This window comes from Prionailurus viverrinus, chromosome C1 (assembly GCF_022837055.1).
Source record: "Prionailurus viverrinus isolate Anna chromosome C1, UM_Priviv_1.0, whole genome shotgun sequence".
In the NCBI taxonomy this organism is placed as follows: Eukaryota; Metazoa; Chordata; class Mammalia; order Carnivora; family Felidae; genus Prionailurus; species Prionailurus viverrinus.
The window spans coordinates 87,957,584-87,966,846 of NC_062568.1; the positions used below are offsets into that span (position 1 = coordinate 87,957,584).

The 9,263-nt window shown below is 34.2% G+C and overlaps 1 non-coding gene across 1 annotated transcript; it reads right to left on the minus strand.

Moving 5' to 3' along the window:
• Positions 1-8,221: 8,221 nt before the first annotated feature.
• TRNAC-GCA (transfer RNA cysteine (anticodon GCA)) lies at positions 8,222-8,306 on the minus strand. Its single transcript has one exon. It is a non-coding gene; the product is annotated as a tRNA-Cys (tRNA).
• Positions 8,307-9,263: the final 957 nt, after the last annotated feature.

Here is a 9,263-nt window from a genome sequence, read left to right on the forward strand (position 1 = left end):
CATTAAAAAAAATTAAAATATAAAAGACTTAGAATGTTGCCTGGCTTGTAAAAAGTGGTACCTAAGTGAAAGCTATTACAAGGCATGTCATTTCATAAATGAAACCGCAAACACAACAGTCTGAACACAAGCATTTTACACAGGATACAGGAACAAGATACAATATACTGTATTTCTGAATCACATATATTCAACTGTTAACACTAGTTAACCTTTGAGTGAAGACTAAGAGTATAGTGTAATTCTATTTTTTTTTTTCCTTGAATGGTTTTCCAGTTGTCCCAACACCATGTATTGTAAAGACTGTTACTTCCCCCATTCCATTAAATGATTTTGGCACTGTTGGTGAAAATCAATTGACCATAGACACATGGGTTTGTGGACTCTGAATTATTTTCCTTTGATCTATATGTTCCTCTGCCAGTACTACACTAGCTTTGCATTGTTTCCTTTGTTTTGTTTTACTCTGGGTCTTTCAGAATTGCATATGAATGTTAAAATCAGCTTGACAATTCAAGAAATCAACTGAGATTCTGATAGTGATTGCCTTGAATCTCTAAATCAACTTGGGGAATATTCCCATCTTAATAACAGTAGGTCTTCCAACCCATGAACATGAGATGTGTTTCCTTTTATTTAGATCTTCAATTTTTATCAAATATTTTGTAATTTTCAGAGTATGTATTCTGTACTTCTTAAACTTATAAGTATTTGTGATGCTATCGTAAATGGAATTTTATTTTTAGGTTGCCCATTGCAAGCATATGGAGACACAGTTGCTTTTTTTTATATATTGTTTTTGTATCCTGTAATCTTGTAGAACTTGTTAGCTCTAACAGTTCTTAAGTGAATTCCTTAAGCTCATCTATATACATGATTATGTCATCTGCAAATAGATAAAGTTTTACTTTTTCCTTTCCAATCTGGATGCCATTTATTTCTTCTTAATTGCCCTGGCAATGAAATTATTGCAATCTTTAATAGAAGTGGGAAGAGTGAATATTTTCTAGTTCCTGATCTTAGGGGAAAGAAGCTAGTCTTTTGCCATTCAGTATAATGTTAGCTATACAGTTTTTCAGAGATGCAATTTATCTGGTTGAGGAAGTTTGTTTCCATTTCTACTTTGAGTGTTCTGTCATGAAAGAGCTTTGGATTTGTCAAGTTCTTGTGTACTGAGATGATGATGTAGTTTTTCATTTATGCTTTATTGGTGATGGTGTATTACATTATTTTCAGATGTTAAATCATCTTTGCATTCCTGGGACAAATCCCACTTACTCATGTTATGTAATTCTTTATATGTTGCAATTTAATTTATTAGTGTTTTGAGGATTTGGTGTCCATATAAATGAGAAACTTGTAATATTCTGGTGATATTTTTATCTGTTTTGTTATCAGGATAATTCCAGCCACATAGAGTTGGAAAGTGTTTTATTTTCTTCTTCCTCTTCCTCCTCTTCTGGTAGACTTTGTGAAAAACATGGTATTTCTTTTTTAAATGTTTGGTAAAATTCAGCCATGAAGCCGTCTGTTCCTGAGCTTTTATTTTTTGGTCGTGTCTTTATTACTAATTAAATCTGTTTACTATAAATTAGGTTATTCATTTTTTCATACATGAGTTTTACAAGTTTGTGACTTTTTAGGAAATGTGTCCATTTCATTTTAGTTATTTAATATATTAGCATACAGTGCTTCAGTATTACTTTATAATCCTTTGTTTCTATCAGATCAATCATAATGTTTTTTTCATTTCTAACTCTGATAATTTGAGTCCTCCTTTTTTTCTTAATCTAGATAGAAGTTTATGAACTTTGCTGATCTTTTCCAAGAACCTGCTTTTGGTTTCATCAATTTTCTATATTTTGCTATTCTCTATTTCACTAATACCTGTTCTAATCTTCATTATTTACTGTTGTTTAGATTGATTTTTTTTCAGTTGCTAAAAAGGGATTATTAGGTTTTTAATATTGTTTAAATATGATTTCACTCTAGAGATTGCTTTAGCTTCACCCCATAAGGTTGGTATGTTGTATATTCATTATTATCGAAGTATTTCCTAATATCTTTTTATTCATAGGACCCACTGATTACTTAGGAGTATGGTTTTAAATTTCCACATATTTTTGATTGCCCCAAATTTCTTGTTATTTCTAAATTTGTTATGCATAGTTTACCACAAAAAAGTCCAGAGAACAAGAAAAATATTGTGTTAACTGCAAGAAGACAATAGCAATCAAATAGTAACATGGTAGACATAAACCCAATCATAGCAATAATTACATTAACTAGAAATGGACAAAATACTTTAAAAGGCAGAGATGATCACACTGGATAAAAAAGCAAGATAGAACTTTATGATGTTTATAAAGGAAGCTCTATACATGTAAAGGCAAATATCAAACATAAGACAGTATGACTGTGTTGATATCAAACAAACTAGAGTTCAAGACAAGGAGTAAACCACAGAAAGAGGACCATGTCATAATTTTAAAAGGGAAAAAACTCCTATCAATAAACACACATACACTTAATTTAGTTAATAAGATAATTTGAAAATACATCAAGCAAAAATAATAAGACTGGACTAAAAGGAAAATGGGCAATTCCATAAACCTATTTGTATATTTTAACACTTCTTACTAAATTGATGTTTTTAAACCCAATAATTATACAGAAGATTTGAGTAATACCTGGGTTGTTCGAAGGTTACATTTCCTGAGAAGCAGACTCAGAGGCCAATATTTGCACACAGAAATTTGAATGAAGAATGCTTTTGTAAACTTTAAAGTCAAGGAAGCAGAACTAACCAGCACTGAAATGCTACAGAATAAAATTACAGAATTTAAGTGTGGTCTTGGTATAAGGATAAATATTAGAGTCCAGAAATGACCACTGCATACAAAGTTAATAGATATATTACAAAATGACAAGAGAAATCAATGAGAAAGGACTCTTTTCAACAAATGTCATTTGATAGGCTGGTTATTCATCCCATCCCCCCCCAAAATGAACACATATATGTTAGTACTTATATATTTTTTATATTATATGAGAATGGACTTTTGTCCAGCATATATAAACAACTACTATAATTATAAGAAAGTTGATCTATTTAAAATGGCAAAAGTCTTGAACACTTTCCAAAGTAAGATATAAGAATAATAAGCACATGATAGGATTTCAACTTTATTAGTCATCAAGAAAACACACACAAATCATGATGACACAGCATCTTGCACACACTACAAAGGGTAAAATTAAGATTTACAGTGTCAAACATCAAAGAGGATATGAAGCAATTGGATCTCTCATGCTGATTTGAGTGTAACATTGTTCCATCACTTGGGAAAACAGGTTAATAATTTCATAAACACTAACATAAAGACCCATAAATTTCACATAATGAATATGGCTGTAACTAAAAATAATTTTTATTACAGCCATATTCATTATAGCCTCAAACTGAAAAAAGAAATCAGATATCCATCAACTGGTAACTTTTAGGAAAGTTAACACCTGAATCATTCTCAGCAGTAAGAAGAAATGAATCACTGATACACTCAACAATACAGATGGATTTAAAAAAAAAAATCACACTGAACAAAAGCCAAACACAAAAGAGTATATAAGGCATAGATTCCTTTGTTTGTTGTTTATTTTGAGAGAGTGTGAGCAAGGGAGGGGTAGAGAAAGGAAGAGAGAGCATCCCAAGCAGTGCAGAACTGTGATGTGATATTGTGACCTGAGCTGAAATCAAACCACCCAGAGGCCCCTATGCTGTACAAGTTCTTAAATAAACCATAAGGAAAGATAAAAGTAAGCTGTGGTGATATGGTGACAAAACTATCAGCGACTGTTTTTGTGTCAAAAGAGGGGTGTAACAGGGGAGGCCATTGTTTGAAAAAGAGCCTGAGGAACTTTCTGAGGTAATAAAAATACTCTGTACCTTGATTGCAGTGGTATTTACATTCGTATATTAACTTCTCCAAACTTCCTGAACTGTGCATTTAAAGTCTGCGTTTTATTATATGTAAAGTATCTCATTTTAAAGCAAAATTTAATTTTTTCTCCTAAATTATGATATTGTTACATGACTATTACACTTATGCTTTTTTCTAATATTTTTCAAGATCAGAATTTAATGATTCATCACTTACATATAACACCCAGTGCTCACTCCAACAAGTGCTGTCACTAGTGCCTATCACCCATTTAGCCAATACCTGCACCCAACACTCCTCCAGCAACTCTCAATTGTTCTTTGTATTTAAGAGTCTCTTAAGGTTTGCCTCCCTCTCTTTGTATCTTTTGTCCTTCCCTCCCTGTGTTAATCTGTTTTGTTTCCTAAATTTCCACATTTTTTTTTTTCTGAGACAGCATGAGTGGGGGAGGTACAGAGGTTGAGAGAATCTGTTTTTTTTTTTTAATGTTTGTTTATTTTTTGAGAGAGATGGAGACAGAATGCGAGTGGATTAGGGGCAGAGAGAGAGGGAGACGCAGAATCCAAAGCAGGCTCCAGGCTCTGAGCACAGAGTCCAACACGGGGCTTGAACCCATAAACGGATATCATGACCTGAGCTGAAGTCGGATGCTCAACTGACTGAGCCACCCAGGCTCCCCGAGAGACTCTTAAGCAAGCTCCACACCTAGCGTGGAGTCCAGAGCCCTACAAGGGGCTCTATACCATGCCCATGAGTCTTGACCTGAGCCTTAATCAAGAGTCAGGCTCATAACTGACTGAGCCACCCAGCATGCCCCAAACCAAAATTTTAATACATTACTTTTCAACCTTTGAAAAACAAAACTACTTAAAAATGAAACCTCACAAATCAGAAATTAAAACTAAGATGCCAGAGATAAAGGAAGTCACGGTTTAAAAAGCATTGAAGCCACTTAAATATAGAATTAAATGATTATAGAAATTATGGTTGTGGAATAGAATATAAATTTTTAAAATTTGATCATGAAAATATGAACACCCATGGTGGAGTCAGGAGTAAATAGAGCAAGTTTAAGCACATTCATTACATCAGCTTTTATCATATAAATTGTTCTAATTATAAAATTTTGCTACAGATGTCAACTGGATGCTAATACATGTAAAACATTTTTTGGTGAAAATTTATTTATTTATTTTTCCAATGTTTATTTATTTTTGGGACAGAGAGAGACAGAGCATGAACGGGGGAGGGGCAGAGAGAGAGGGAGACACAGAATTGGAAACAGGCTCCAGGCTCTGAGCCATCAGCCCAGAGCCCGACGCGGGGCTCGAACTCGGAGCGCGAGATCGTGACCTGGCCGAAGTCGGACGCTCAACCGACTGCGCCACCCAGGCGCCCCTTTGGTGAAAATTTTTGAAATATATATATTTTAATATATAACATAAATGTAAAATATAAAAATACATACATATATATATGTAATATAAAAGCACTGTGAATGTGCTGAGGAGGTCCAAGGTTGCATTTATGTTGAAGTATCATGTTCAGTCATTATGTATTAGGCTCAAACATTAAAGGTATGCTTTAAAGTTGATAAAGTTCTTTCATGTATAGAAAAACTGAAGATTTAAATTAAATAGTAAAACAAAGCTAGAAAAAAGTCCCCAGAAAACAGACATGGTAACAATAAGTTTACAGAATATCAACATTTGAGGTAAGTCTGGGACTGGAAAAACTAAAGGGTTTTTGCTAAACTCAGCAACATGAGTTTATATGAATATTCTAAGAGCTTTGCCATCAACAGTATGACTTAGCTCCAAACTCCCAATCTCTGTACGCTTCTGTTACATTACATATTCCTTAAAGGACGACTGTAACGGGTCCATTGTGGATCAGGATTTAAAATGGATTCATTGGGGCACCTGGGTGGCTCAGTTAAGCATCCAATTCCTGGTTTCAGCTCAGGTCATGATCTCATGGTCTGTGAGTTCGAGCCCTGCATTGGGGTCTGTGCTGCTGGTATGAAGTATGAAGTCTGCTGGGATTCTCTCTCTTCATCTCTCTCTTAGCCTCCCCTCTAAATAAACACTAAAAAAAAAAATAAAAATAAAATTGATTCATTGTTTATGGCCAAGAAGGGAGGGTAATATAAAATGGACCTGGGCATGTGATACCCGCTCCCATGTAATTCCCAGAGAAGAGAAAATAGTTGTGAGATGGGAAGACACCAAAATGTGGCTACTACATGAGATATGTAGTTTTGTTTTATTCTTTGTGTTTCATACCCTATTTACAACATTCGTTATTTCTTTTGTTGAGATTATCTTCTCGCATGTATTTCAGAGAAAGTCGGCCTGGATTTATCTAGCCCACTGCAAGTCCTTTTGCTCCAGTTCTAATAGAGGTAACAATTTTTTAAAGCATTTATTAGAAGAATCCTCTAGGTCAATTAAATAAATTAAAAAAAAACTAAAAATGAAGCTTTTCATTTAATTTCTCTATTAGCCTCTCATCATTAAAATACTAACCAGTTCTAGGCTTATATTAATTAAACCAGTTCAGCCTCCAAATAATTATTAAATAAGTCATGTGAAATTAAATTTTCAATAAGTTACATTGTAAGGCAATTGATTAATTTTTGTCACAATTACCTGGATTTTTCCAAAGAAATTCTTCAACTTAATTATTTACCAAATACTTTTAACAATTGTATAGCATTAAACTAGGAGTCAAAAACCTTAAAGGTACATAGAAGTAAAAGTGTCCATTGAAATTCATTGGTTTCTCATTGCACATATTTCATTGCACATATTTCTGGCTTAATGAGGAAATTAGATTTGATAATCTACATAGTTTTCTCATGTTATCATTTATGATAATGGTGTAGTGGAAGAAGCAGAGGCTTTAGGACTTAGACAAACTGAATTCAAATTTTAGTTCTGTTCTTTTAGCAGGTATATAATTGTCTTCAATTTCCTTAACCACTCTGAATCTCATTTGAGTCCTATAATGGAAAAAAGATGCATAACATAATTTGTAACTATAAAATGTATTTATAATGAAAATGTTAAGTCAAAACCTCACACATGGTGATTGCCTCATTAAAGGTTACACTTCTAAGTTTTCCCTATAAGGTATAAAAGGATGAAGAGAGAAATGCTGACACAGGGCTGAACATAATGGATATTGAATGAATCGTTGCTTCAGGAGGCAGAGAAAGAATGAGAACAGAGAATTTTATGATTAATAGTAGCAGATACCAACCAAGTCATGGAATCAACCATCTTAAGAGCAAAGGAACACGAAGGAAAGCTAATAACTTGGCAGAAGTTGTATTCTTTGTATAGAATTTGTGCTGCTTTAGAATTAACAAAGTGCTCTGTGTTAATTTTATCCACTTTCTGTGGTGATAAATAACCTTTTCTATTGCTCCTATGTCAGACATCTCAGACAAAATTCTGCTGCAGTCTCAAATAACCCCCTAAATCTCAGTGACTTCAACAGGAGTGAAGTTTTGTCTCAAGTTCCCTATCTGTCATGGATTAAATGCAACTTGTTGTCTTCATTCTGGGACACAGGATGAAGGAATAATTTCTATTTAGGACACTTCCATTATCATGGCAGAGGAAAAAGGGAACAATTTCAGAATGACATGATAGTTCCAAAAGTTTCTACTCGTCAATAACACACATTTCTACTAAAATTTTATTGGTCAGAACAAGTTCCAGGTAAGACTGAAGTTAGTAAGTTGGGGTATGTAGTCCTCCCATAATAAAGGATAGAGAATATTTTGTGTAATGATCAATAGATTCCATTCTTCCTCCATTAAAAAAACCCTCTTATGTATTAGATAAGTCCTTAAATATTGATATAGATATAAATTCATATTTCGTTCTGGTTTTAATTAATAGATTCTAGTATCCTTTTGTTATAGGTCTGGTATATTTCTTATTTTTTAATGTTTATTTATTTTTGAGAGCGTGCAAGTGGAGGAAGGAGTAGAGAGGGGGACAGAAGATCTGAAGTGGGCTCTGTACTGACAGGCTGACAGCAGCAAGCCTGATAAGGGGCTTAAACTCACCAACCGCATAACCTGAACTGAAGTCGGTTGCTCAACCGACTGAGCCACCCAGGTGCCCCTATGTCTGGTATATCTTATTTTTTTTTAATGTTTATTTATTTTTGAGAGAGAAAGAGACACAGTGTGAGTGGAGGAGGGGCAGAGAGAGAGGGAAACACAGAATCTGAAGCAGGCTCCAGGCTCTGAGCTGTCAGCACAGAGCCCAACATGGGGCTTGAACCCATAAACTGTGATAACATGACCTGAGCTGCAGTCAGATGCTCAACCAACTGAGCTACCCAGGCACCCCTAATATATCTTAAAGGAGAACTCTCTCAAGTGTCTGGCTGATGCACCAAGATATATAAAGGTTTGATCATGGGCCTTTGTCATGCTATAAAAATATTGTCTTTAGCTGGCATAAATTGTTACATTACCAACAGTTTTGAATAACTACTGAAACCTAATGCTAAGGAGAATTTCTCAAGTCTAAAATATCAGAGTTAGGAAAAAAAATTAACTTTGGAAGGACATAGAGAAAAATAGCCTTGTCAGCTTAGTAAGATTACCATTGACATCTGCTGGATAGAAAATTAAGCAAAAAATAAATAAATAAATAAATTTGTCAGCTTGTGAGAACTATTGTTCTGACTGGAATGTGTTCCATGTGTTACACTAAAAAATTTCCAGAGCTGGCTATTAATTTCCTTTTGGCCATCCAATTGTATTTGAAAGTCATTCTCTTGTGACATTATTATAGTATCTAGGAAACTATTCCACAATATTTCATTGAAATGTGACCAATTCTTCTGTCCATGTATATTAAACATCCTTATGTGTTGGTTGTTGTGATATGTATAGGAAATAATCAGATTCCAATATTAAGAGTATTCATTATTCCAGAAACTACATTAATTGCTTATATATGTTTCACATCATCAAGAATTCTGGGGGAACCTGGGTGGTCAGTTGGTTGAGTGCCCGACTTCAGCTCAAGTCATAATCTCATGGTTCATAAATTCAAGCCCTGCATCAGGCTCACTGCTGTCAGTGTGGAACCTACTTCAGATTCTCTGTTCCCCTCTCTCTCTTCCACTCCCCCACTCACATTCTCTAAAAAATGAAGAAACATTAAAAAAAAATTCTTAAGGTTTGGAAATTTTACTCTTACAAACAAGTTAGCTTGCCACAGTTCCATTGGTGCAGGTAGACTACATGAGACTCTTGGTTCATAAAATGATGTTTATCACTCCTAGCAATTG